The sequence below is a fragment of the Heterodontus francisci genome, chromosome 11 (assembly GCF_036365525.1).
Source record: "Heterodontus francisci isolate sHetFra1 chromosome 11, sHetFra1.hap1, whole genome shotgun sequence".
NCBI classification, from domain to species: domain Eukaryota; kingdom Metazoa; phylum Chordata; class Chondrichthyes; order Heterodontiformes; family Heterodontidae; genus Heterodontus; species Heterodontus francisci.
In genome coordinates, this window is record NC_090381.1 from 99,556,113 (window position 1) to 99,569,506 (window position 13,394).

The following is a 13,394-nucleotide window of genomic DNA, read 5'->3' on the forward strand; positions in this document are numbered from 1 at the left end:
TGTTTCTATGGGTGGAATCTTCCAGGCCCCGCGAAGGCGGGTTTGGAGGCAGGACGGGGAGCCAAATTTGAAACTTGCGTGTTGGGACTGCTCCCTGACATTTTCTGCTTTCAAGCGATCTTGCCGGAGTCAGGGTCAATACAGCAGTGGCTACTCGCCCAGCAGTGTCAGATAGCCAATTAGGCCAATTAAGGGATTAACTGGGGGCAAGTTGCTGACAGCGCCCAGACATGGATGCACCAGTAGCCATTCCCCTTAGTATACAGCATGACTTGGAGAATGAACAGAGGCCTAGCTGAGCAGGACAAGCTGCTTAAAAAGCAAGGAGGTGGAGGGGGAGAAGGGCTGTCAGTGGGAGGTCATATCCACACAGGCTGTTCAGGGAGCAATTCTATCTGAACCTCAGCGGGGAACAATATATGTGATGAATGTGCTTCAATAAGGATGTCCTCACTGAAATCTGCCACCTGCTGCAGCCACAACTGCAACCTCAGAGCAGGGCAAGGACCGACTTGCCAGTGCTGTGAAGGGGATCATGGCGATGAACTTTAATGCTGGCTCTTTCCAGGCTGGAGCAGGAGATATTTGCAACAGCTCGCAGTTTGCCATTCACTGTTGCATAAGCGAGGTCACTGAGGCTCTACATTCAAAGAGGGACTACAGAGAGAAGCAGGTGGAGTGAGCACTTGGCTTCACCAGGATTGCATGCTTCCCTATGGTGCAGGGTGCCCTTGACTGCACGCACATCACTTTGCAGGTGTCGTATGTCAGCTTTGACCTTTTACCAAAAATTAGCACTCCTTCAACAGCCAGCTGGTATGTGACCATAGGCAGAGAATCATGCACATCAATGCCCATGACCCTGGCAGAAATCATAATGCCTTCATTCTGTGCCAGTTGCATTTGAACTAACGGCAAACCAAAGAGTGACTATTGGACGACAAGGACTATCTGCTGACCACATGGCTGATGACTTTGGTGTGCAACCCACACACTCATGCGTAACATGCATACAATGAAAGTTACATTGCCACACAAAATGTGATAGAGCAGACCATTTGTAGGCTGAAATAACGCTTCTGCTGCCTGCACTGCTCCGGAGGAGCCCTACAGTACTTGGTAGAGTGAGTGTCAATGTTTGTAGTTGTCTGCAGCATGCTGCACCACATTGCTGTTACAAGGGGACAACCCTTGCCATCAGCTTTATGATGAGCAGCTGAGAAGTAGGAACATGAGGAAGAAGAGGAGGATGTGGAGAACGAAGAGGAAGTGAGGAGGCAACCTCAACAGTGCCTTACTGCCAGGCTGTCCATGAAGAGCTCATCCAAGTGTGACACCAGTAACCACAGCACCAACTCCTCATTCAGCAACAATCCCACCTTCCCTCTGTCACTGACAGTCACAGTGTCCACTTGGCCATAATGCAAATATTAAAGCCACAGTAAAATAAACATTCCAAATCAAATTTGTAAATTAAACCATTCAATATTGCATACAAAAGTCAACTAATCATGTTTTCACATTCCCTTAGTATCTGTCTTCCATGTATCTCTGCTGTCCTAGTGATCCTACACAGTGCTTCCCAGTGGCAACAGCATTGCTGGTGGAAGGCTGCTGACTTTCAGTGAAGGAGACTGCGGATGGACATGGAGGACTTGAGCACCTCTGGGCCTAGAAAACTCAGGTGCATACTGCACCAACCCGCTAAGGGCTGCAGCAGTCTGGGCTGGCAACAGCACGTTTACTGGCAGAGTGGCAGGGTGGAAGGATGAATGCCGTCATCCTGTGAAAGGACAGCAGGTTTGTGCTTCATGGAGCCACTGCCATTCCTCTGGGGCATGTCTCAGCAATCCTAAAACAGATTGCTGGACTTCTGTGATACCCTGCAATCTCCTTTGCACACCTTAACCCACAGCCATGATAGCAACAATCTGCATGGCAGCAAGCTGATCTTCCATGAGAGCAATGTGAGCTAGCATGGCAGCAAACTGATTTCTGGCTGAACTTTCACTACAGCACTCAGACTTCTGGTGGAAGCTGCTGTGCAGCAATGAAAGCTGAAATATCAGCCATCACACACTGCATCATGGTTGGGTCCACAAGTGTGCTGATGGAGTTGACCACCATTTCCATGCTGGAAAGGATGGGCTCCAAGATCTACTCAAAGCCCTGTTCTAAGTTGATGCTGGACTCATCCATGCTTCTTGACATTGACAGCAAGCTTTCAGGCAGGCTTCTTGATACAAAAAGCATTTCTTTGTGCATAGCCATCAATGTTCTTCTGCTGACTGCCCATCGAAATGCTCATCTGAGTCCTCTGCAGTAGAACTTGTGTGCAACCTCACCCCCCAATGAGCAGGTATCTGAACTATCCATGCTCCTTGTGCAGGTTGCAGGTCATTCATACCCAGGGTCTTACCCCGTGCAGATCCTGCCTCTGTACTATCCTCTAAATTGTGTGCAGTATCAGTATCTGAGCTGGTGGCTGCAAGTGTAAAATTGAGTGACAGTGCGTCTTCATCAGCTCTGTCTTCTTGCTCTTCCTCCTCTGCCTGGCCAGAGACCTCTATATTCAAGAAAGGTGGGAAAGAGAAAACAGGGAGCTGTAAGTCAGTTAGCCTGACATCAGTAGTAGGGTAAATGCTAGATTGTATTGTTATGGACAGATGGGAAATGGCATCGCTGGTTTCCATTGGTCACCTCCCAACTGACCATAGGTAGTGTTTGTTTAGTGATTCAGCCCCTGTATTTTGTTAGTGAAGGAAACAGACAGTGAGTGACAGATTTTCTCATGAGTTTAAACAGAAGATTAAATATTTATTAAACAATAATTACCCAAAATGTTCACAACACCATACATACGTGCATTCACTCTCTCATGCACATTCAATAAAAGATAGATAGAAGGTAAAGAGGGAGAGGCGTTAATAGTTCAAGGTGTAAAAGTCTGTCGTTTTCAGGAAAAAAACCTGTGGGATCCTCTTTGAAGGTAAGTTTTAAAGTTACAGACCTGTTTACTGGTCGTCTTGTTCTTGCTGGGTTGCTGAAGTCTCCTGACAGTCTACACTTAAGTTCGAAGACAGTGCTGGTATCTCTTTGTTCAGTTTTCACAAGTGGAGAAGTTGTTCAAAAGGCATGCTCTTCTCTGCTGCAGTTGGTTGTCAGCTCGTCTCAGCAGGGCTCAAATGTCTCAGCTGGAATTGACCTCTCTCTCCTCTCTCTCTCTCTCAGCCTTGTGCTGGAATTAAAGATGGATTTCGATGTTCTCTCTGTGGCTGGACATCCCAGACCTTGATGTTCTGAACTTGAATGACTTCTTTGTTCTCCAAAAAGGTTTCTTTGAAAGATAAGTTCATAAAGTGTTAGTTTCGCCCATGTGACTTTAGGCTTCTGGTTCTTCAGGGGCTATACAATGGCTTCTGATCTCAGCCCATTTTGATAAGATCAGGGATGTTCACACTCATTGTAGTGGTTGTAGCTGCAGATGGAGCATCGGTGAGTCGTTGTTTCAGTTTGTTTTATGGATAGCTCACATCCATGTGTGATGAGCTGTTCCATTTCAATGCAGACGAGTTAATGAGTTTTAGCTATTAACAGACATGGATGTGTATTTCAGTGCAGAAGATGGTATTTGTCATGTGACTGTGACCTCCATCTTGTTGAATGCAAGTGTACCAATTTTTAAAAATTGTTGTAATTTATATATAACTCTTCAGTTTATTTTGTATTTTCATCGCTGCACTTCTCATGAGTGTGGCATTATTATTAGAGATGTGACAATAGAGTACTTAGAAAATCATAATTTGGCTGAGCAGAGTGCACACTGATCTTTGAATGGGAACTCGATTTTGACAAATCTGTTAAGAGTTTTTGAGGTTGTAACCTAGCAGGGTATCATAGAATCATAGGACTATAGAAATTTTCGGGACAGAAGGAAGTCACTCAGCCCATCATGTCTGTGCTGGCTGAAAAATGTCTATCCTGCCTAAAACCACTTTCCAACTCTTAGTCCGTAGGTTGCAGCACTTCAAGTACATATCCAAGTACTTTTTAAATGTGATGACGTTTTCTGCATCTACCACCATTTCAGGCAGTGAGCTCCAGACCTCCACCAGCCTCTGGGTGGAAAAAAAATCTCCTGAACTCCCTTCTAATTCTTCTACCAATCACTTTAAATCTGTAGCCCCTGGTTACTGACCTCTCCGCTGAGTGAAATAGATCCCTCCTATCCACTCTACTAGGCCACTTATAATTTTATGCACCTCAATTTAATCTGCCCTCAGCTTCCTCTGGTCCAAAAAAAACAACCCCATCCTGTCCAATCTTTCCTCATAGCTCAAATTCTCCATCCTGGCAACATCCTAATAAAGCTCCTCCATACCCTCTCCAGGGTGATCACCTTCTTCCTGTGTTGCGGTGACCAGAACTGCATGCAGTATCAAGCTGTGGCTTAATTAGTGTTTCATACAGTTCCAGCATAACGTCCCTGCTCTTACATATTCTGTGCCTTGATTAATAAAGGAAAGTGTCCCGTATGGCTTCTTAATCACCTTATCTACTTATCCTGCCACCTTCAGGGATCCGTGGATATAGAGTCCTAGAGTCATTTATGGCATAGATGGAGGCCATTCAGCCCATATTGTCAATGCCATCTCTCTGTGGAGCAATCCAGTCAGTTCCATTCCCCCGCTTGATCCCCGTCGCCCTGCAAGTTTATTTCCCTCAAGTGCCCATCCAATTTCATTTTGAAATCATTGATTGTCTCCACTTCCACCACCCTCATGGGCAGCAAGCTCCAGGTCATTACCATTCGCTGCGTAAAAATGTTCATCCTCATATTTCCCCTGCATCTCTTGCCCTAAACCTTCAATCTGTGTCCCCTTGTCCTTGTGCCATCAGTTAATAGGAACAGTTTTTCATGTCTAACTTATCAAAGCCTGTCATAATCTTGTACACCTATATCAAATCTCCCCTCAGTCTCCTTTGCTCCAAGGAGAACAACCCCAACTTTTCCAACCTAACTATGGAACTAAAATCCCCCATCCCTAGAACCATTTTGTTAAATCACCTCTGCACCCTCTCAAGGACCCTCACATCTTTCTTATAGTGTGGTGATCAGAATTGGATGCAATACCCTAGTTGGGGCCTCATTGTTTTATAAAGGTTCAGCATAATTTCCCTGCTTTTGTACTTTATGGCTCTATTTATGAAGCCCAAGATCCCAAACGCTTTTGCTCATAGAGTCATAGAGTTATACAGCACAGAAACAGGCCCTTCGGCCCATCATGTCTGTGCCGGCCATCAAGCACCTAACTATTCTAATCCCATTTTCCAGCACTTGGCCCATAATCTTGTATGCTATGACATTTCAAGTGCTCATCTAAATACTTCTTAAATGTTGTGCGAGTTCCTGCCTCTACCATCACTTCAGGCAGTGCGTTCCAGATTCCAACCACCCTTTGGTTAAATTTTTTTTCCTCAAATCCCCTCTAAACCACCTTCTCTTAACCTTAAATCAATGCCCCCTGGTTATTGGCCCCTCCACTAAGGGAAAGTCTCTTCCTATCTAACCTATCAATGCCCCTCATAATTTTGTATACCTCAGTCATGTCCCCCCCTCAGCCTTCTCTGCTCTAAGGAAAACAACCCTAGCCTTTTCAGTCTCTCCTCATAGCTGAACTGCTCCAGCCCAGGCACCATCCTGGTGAATCTCCACTGCACCCTCTCCAGTGCAATCACATCCTTCCTATAGTGTGGTGCCCAGCACTGTATACAGTACTCCAGCTGTGGCCTAACTAGCGTTTTATACAGCTCCATCATAACCTCCCCGCTCTTATATTCTATGCCTTGGCTAATAAAGGTAAGTATCCCATATGCCTTCCTAACCACCTTATCGACCTGTGTTGTTGCTTTCAGTGATCTATGGACAAGTACACCAAGATCCCTCTGAGCTTCTGTACTTCCTAGGGTCCTACCATCCATTGCATATTCCCTTGCCTTGTTAGTCCTCCCAAAATGCATCACCTCACACTTCTCAGGATTAAATTCTATTTGCCACAGCTCCGCCCATCTTACCAGCCCATCGATATTGTCCTGTAATCTAAGGCTTTCCTCCTCACTATTTACGACACCACCAATTTCGTGTCATCTGCGAACTTACTTATCATACCTACTATATTCATGTCTAAATCATACCTCCTATATTCACGACAAACAGCAAGGATCCCAGCACTGATCCTTGTGGTACACCACTGGTCTCAGGTTTCCACTCGCAAAATCAACCCTCGACCATTACCCTCTGTTTCCTGCCACTAAGCCAATTTTGGGTCCAATTTGCCAGATTGCCCTGGATCCCATGGGCTCTTACCTTCCTAACCAATCTCCCATGCGGGACCTTATCAAAAGCCTTACTGAAGTCTATGTAGACTACATCAACTGTTTTACCCTCATCTACACATCTAGTCACCTCCTCAAAAAATTCAATTAAGTTAGTTAGACACGATCTCCCCCGGATAAAGCCGTGCTGACTATCCCTGATTAATCCCTGCCTCTCCAAGTGGAGATAAATCCTGTCCCTCAGAATTTTTTCCAATAGTTTCCCAACCACTGTGTTAGACTCACTGGCCTGTAATTACCTGGTCTATCCCTGCTACCCTTCTTGAATAAAGGTACCACATTCGCTGTCCTCCAGTCCTCAAGCACCTCTCCCGTGGCCAGAGAGGATCTGAAAATTTGTGTCAGAGCCCCTGCTATGTCCTCCCTTGCCTCACATAACAGCCTGGGATACATCTCATCTGGTCCTGGGGATTTATCCACATTTATGCCCGCTAAAACATCTAATACTTCCTTTCAATGCTAATATGTTCAAGTATATTGCAATCCCCCTCCCTGATCTCTACACCTACATCGTCCTTCTCCATCGTGAACACAGATGAAAAGTAATCGTTTAAAACCTCACCTATGTCCTCTGGCTCCACACACAGATTGCCGTTTTGGTCCCTAATGGGCCCTAATCTTTCCTTGGTTATCCTCTTGCCCTTAATATACTTATAAAACGCCTTATGATTTTCCTTACACTTTCTTACCCCCCTACATTTTCTATACTCCTCTAGTGCCTCCGCTGTTTTCAGCGCTCCGAATCTGCCATAAGCCTCCTTTTTTTTCCTGATCCAATCCTCTATATCCCTTGACATTCAGGGTTCCCTGGACTTATTGGTCCTTCCCTTCACCTTAATGGGTACATGTTGGCTCTGAACACTCACTATTTCTTCTTTGAATGACTCCCACTGGTCTGATGTAGACTTTCCTACAAGTAGCTGCTCCCAGTCCACTTTGGCCAGATCCTGTTTTATCAGATTGAAATCGGCCTTCCCCCAATTCAATACCTTTAATTCCGGCCCGTCTATGTCCTTTTCCATAACTACCTTAAATCTTACAGAGTTATGGTCACTATCCCCGAAATGCACCCCCACTGACACATCTGCCACTTGTCCAGCTTCATTCCCTAGGATTAGGTCTAGTACTGCCCCTTCTCTTGTAGGACTTTCTACGTACTGGCTCAAAAAGCTCTACAGTATGCATTTTAAGAATTCTGCCCCTTTTAAGTCTTTTGCACTGTCTCAATGTGTCCTGCCACTTTCAAAGATCGATACACATGCACCCCAAGGTCCCTCTGTTCCACCACACCCTTTAGAACTGTACCGTTAAGTCCAAATTGCCTCACCCTATCCTTTTTGTCAAAATGCATCACCTCACATTTGTCTGTATTAAATTCGATCTGCCACTTGTCTGCTCATTCTGTGAGACTGTCTGTGTCCTATTGCAGACGGTTGGTATTATTCTCACTGTTATCTACTCCAAGTTTGGTATCATTGACAAATTTTGAAAATCTATTCTGTATTGCAAGATCCAGGTTATATATATATATATATAGCAAAAAAAAGCAGTGGTCTTAGCACTGACTCGTGGCTAACACAACTTTCTACCATCCTCCATCCTGAAAAACAACCATTTACCATGACTCACAGCTCTCTGTCCTGAAGCTAATTTTTTATCCAATGGGCCACTGTCCCTCCTATTCCATGAGCCTTAATTTTGATAACCAGCCTTTTATGTGGTACTTATCAAACACTTTCTTAAAATTCATAAAGACAACATCCACTGCATTCCCTTCATCAACCTTCTCTGTTACTCCATCAAAAACTTCAATTAGATTAGTCAAGTATTATCTGTCTTTTACAGATCCGTGCTGGTGTATAGTCCAAGGTCCTGCTGTTCCTCTCTGCTTTTAAGTATCCTGCCATTTGTTGTGCATTCCCTTTCCCTGTTTGCCCTTCCCAAATGCATTACCTCACCCTTCTCCAAAATGAACTCCATTTGCCATCTTTTCACTCACCTGACTAGTCCAATGATATCTTCCTGCAGTCTACAGCTTTCTTCCTCAGTATCAACCACACAGCCAATGTTGGTGTCCTCTGTCAAATTCTTAATCATAGCCCCTAGATTTAAGTCCAAGTCATAGATATATACTAAAATAAAAGCAAAATACTGCAGATGCTGGAAATCTGAAACAAAAACAAGAAATGCTGGATTCACTCAGCAGGTCTGGCAGCATCTGTGGAAAGAGAAGCAGAGTTAACGTTTCGGGTCAGTGACCCTTCTTCGGAACTTCTTCCGAAGAAGGGTCACTGACCCGAAACGTTAACTCTGCTTCTCTTTCCACAGATGCTGCCAGACCTGCTGAGTGAATCCAGCATTTCTTGTTTTTGTCATAGATATATACCATTGTTATGATGAGGTGAGGAACGGGTCTAGGGCTCCCCTCTCCGCCTTTTCCTTGGTTTGGCCATAACAGGGTTTAACTTTTAAAGCACAGTGTTTTTAGCTTCTCCTCAGTGAGTCCTTGCTCACTGTTTCTAATTGTACCAGGTTTTCTCAGATTTAAACAAGAAAAGTGTACATTTATTAACCTTAAAACTCTAACTCAGTCAAGACTACTAAAAATACGTGACATGACTATGCTGGCATGCATTCACAAATAGATACAGAGGAGGGGAAAGAATTAAAGGGGGAAATATTGAAGTAGTGGATGGAATTCAGCTGCTGGTTTTGGGTTGGATATAAAGTCTTTGATTGAAGTTAAGTCTTGCAGTTCTCATTGGGGCCCAGTGCACACTTTTAAACTTATTTTGCTGGTACCAGAAGGCTGCAGGGTCTTCTGTTTTGAGGTTTAAGTTACTTCCGTGGGTCCCTGGAACTTTGCGTGAGAGAGAGAGAGAGAGAGAGAGAGAGAGAGAAAGGCCTTGCTTCTCTTTGGTCTTCAAAAGCAGTCTGTTTCAAAACTTTACTGCGAGCACAATTCAATCAGCCCCCAGGCTGGCCAGCAGCTTAGTCATGCAACTAGTTCCTTGTTTGAAACAGCCTCACCTGCGAGGTTTGTGGATTCCTCAAAGCTTACCAGACACACTTAGTGGGGGGTGCTGGTGGGGGGAGGGGGCGGTGGAGATGTAGAATGCTGGCTCTTACACAGTCAATGACTCGCAATGTCTTTTGATCATCACTATTGAGAAAACCCATCTGGCTAACTGGATCAGGGAGTATGTCCATTGTCTCTCCAGGCAACTGTCTCTCAGAATGCAAATGTGCAGTCATGTTTTCAGCCATTGCTCCATGGTATTTTTAAACAGGTTTGTTCAAGGTTCAGTACCAATTCAAATAGTGTTTCATATGATGAAATTAATATGTTTCCATTTGGCAGGTGTGGTTTCAGTCACACCATGAAAAACAAAGCACCGAGTATTGAGCCTGGGGAACTCCACTGGAAACAGCCTTCCAGTCGCATAAACACCTGGTAACCATTATCTTTTGCATCCTGCCACTGAGCCAACTTTGGATCCAACTTGTCAGTTGCCCTTAGATACCATGGGCTTTTACTTTTCTGACCAGCCTGTCGTATGGGACCTTGTCAAAAGCCTCATTAAAATCAATGTAGATGACATCAAATTGACCTTCTTGTTACGTGCTCAAAAAATTGAACCAAGTTAGTCACACACGACCTTCTCTTAGCAAATCTATGCTGGCTGTCCTTGATTAATCCATGCCCTTTTAAATGATGGTTAATACTGCTCCTCATATTTTTTTCCAATAATTTGCCCACCACCAAGGTCATGCTGACTGACCTGTAATTACTCGGTCTATCCCTTCTTCCCTTTATAAACAATGGTACAACGTTAGCTGTCCTCTAGTCCTCTGACATTATGTCTGTATCCAATGAGGATTAGAAAATGATGGTCAGAGTCTCCGCTATTTCCTCCCTTGCTTCACTTAACAGCCTGGGATACATTTAATCGGGCCTGATGTTTTATCTACTTTCAAAGATGCCTAACCTGTTAATATTTCCTCTTTTACTATGCTTACCGCTCCAAAATTACACACTCCTCCTTAACCTTTCTACCGACCTAGTTTCATTCCCTAAAACTAAGTCCAGAACTGCCCCTTCTCTTGTTGGACTTATTATGTACTAGCTAAATGGTTTATTCATTTAGAGATACAGCACTGAAACAGGCCCTTCGGCCCACCAAGTCTGTGCCGACCAACAACCACCCATTTTATACTAATCCTACATCAACCCCATATTGTCTACCACATCCCCACCATTCTCCGACCACCTACCTACACTAGGGGCAATTTACAATGGCCAATTTACCAATCAACCTGCAAGTCTTTGGCTGTGGGAGGAAACCCAGAGCACCCGGCGGAAACCCACGCAGACACAGGGAGAACTTGCAAACTCTGCACAGACAGTACCCAGAACTGAACCCGGGTCGCTGGAGCTGTGAGGCTGCGATGTTAACAACTGCCCCACTGTGCTGCCCAGGTTTCTCCTGAATGCATTTTTAAAATTCTGTATCCTTTATAGCTTTTACACTGATTCCATGCCAGTTCATATTAGGGTAGTTGAAATTCCCATTACCACTGCCCTATTGTTTTTGCACTTTGCAGAAGTTTTCCTATATATTTGCTCTTCTGTCTCCCTCTGGGGGTCTATAGTACACTGGCAGTAGGGTGATTGCCCCTTTATTGTTCTTCAGTTCAACTTCATTTAATGATCCATCTAGCATATCATCCCTCTTCACAGTTGTAAATGTTGTCCAGTATTCATAAAGAACAAAGAACAAAGAACAGTACAGCACAGGAACAGGCCATTCGGCCCTCCAAACACACGCCAATCATGATGCCTGTCTGAACTAAAACCTTCTGCACTTCCGGGGACCGTATCCCTCGATTCCCATCTTATTCATGTATTTGTCAAGATGCCTCTTAAACGTTGCTATTGTACCTGCTTCCACCACCTCCCCCGGCAGCAAGTTCCAGGCACTCACCACCCGCTATGTAAAAAACTTGCCCCACACATCCCCTCTAAAGTTTGCTCCTCATACCTTAAACCTATGTCCCCTAGTAACTGACTCTTCCATCCTGGGAAAAAGCTTCTGACTATCCACTCTCTCCATGCCACTCACAACTTTGTAAACCTCTATCAGGTCGCCCTCCACCTCCGTCGTTCCAGTGAAAACAATCCGAATTTATCCGACCTCTCCTCATAGCTAATACCCTCCAGCCCAGGCAACATCCTGGTAAACCTCTTCTGTACCCTCTCCAAAGCCTCCACATCTTTCTGGTAGTGTGGCGATCAGAATTGTATGCCATATTCCAAGTGTGGCCAAACTAAGGTTCTGTACAGCTGTAACATGACTTGCCAATTTTTATACTCTATGCCCCGACCGATGAAGGCAAACTTGCCGTATGCCTTCTTGACTACCTTATCCACCTGCATTGCCACTTTCAGTGATCTGTGGACCTATATGCCTAGAACTCTCTGCCTGTCAATACTCCTAAGGGTTCTGCCATTTACTGGATACTTCCCACCTGTATTAGACCTTCCAAAATGTATTACCTCACATTTGTCTGGATTAATCTCCATCTGCCATTTCTCCGCCCAAGTCTCCAACCGATCTATATCCTGCTGTATCCTCTGACAATCCTCATCACTATCTGCAACTTCACCAACCTTTGTGTCTTCCGCAAACTTAGTAATCAGACCAGCTACATTTTCCTCCAAATCATTTATATATACTACAAGCAGCAAAGGTCCCAGCACTGATCCCGACAGAAAAGCACCCTTCCACTGCTACCCTCTGTATTCTGTGACCGAGCCAGTTCTGTATCCATCTTGCCAGCTTACTTCTGATCCCGTGTGACTTCACCTTTTGTACCTGTCTGCCATGAGGGACCTTGTCAAAGGCTTTACTGAAGTCCATGTAGACAACATCCACTGCCCTTCAGCAATCATCTTCGTCACTTCCTCTAAAAACTCGATCAAGTTAGTGAGACACGACCTCCCCTTCACAAAACCATGCTGCCTCTCGCTAATAAGTCCATTTGTTTCCAAATGGGAGTAAATCCTGTCTCGAAGAATCCTCTCCCATAATTTCCCAACCACTGACGTAAGGCTCACCGGCCTGTAATTTCCTGGATTATCCTTGCTACCCTTCTTAAACAAAGTAACAACATTGGCTATTCTCCCGTCCTCTGGGACCTCACCTGTAGCCAATGAGGATACAAAGATTTCTGTCAAGGCCCCAGCAATTTCCTCCCTTGCCTCCCTCAGTATTCTGGGGTAGATCCCATCAGGCCCTGGGGACTTATCTACTTAATGTTTTGCAAGACACCCAACACCTCCTCCTTTTTGATATCGACATGACCCAGACTATCTGCACACCCTTCCCCAGACTCATCATCCACTAAGTCCTTCTCTTTGGTGAATACTGATGCAAAGTACTCATTTAGTACCTCGCCCATTTCCTCTGGCTCCACGCATAGATTCCCTCCTCTGTCCTTGAGTGGGCCAACCCTTTCCCTGGCTACCCTCTTGCTCTTTATATACGTCTAAAAAGCCTTGGGATTCTCCTTAATCATGTTTGCCAATGACTTTTCATGACCCCTTTTAGCCCTCCTGACTCCTTGCTTAAGTTCCTTCCTATTTTCTATATATTCCTCAAGGGCTTTGTCTGTTCCCAGCCTTCTAGCCCTTACAAATGCTTCCTTTTTCTTTTTGACTAGGCTCACAATATCCCTCGTTACCCAAGGTTCACGAGACTTGCCAAACTTATCCTTCATCCTCACAGGAACATGGCGGTCCTGGATTCTAATCAACTGATATTTGAAAGACTCCCACATGTCAGATGTTGATTTACCCTCAAACAGCCGCCCCCAATCTACATTCTTCAGTTCCTGCCTAATATTGTAATAATTAGCCTTCCCCCAATTTAGCACCTTCACCCGAGGACTACTCTTATCCACAAGTACCTTAAAACTTATGGAATTATGGTCACTGC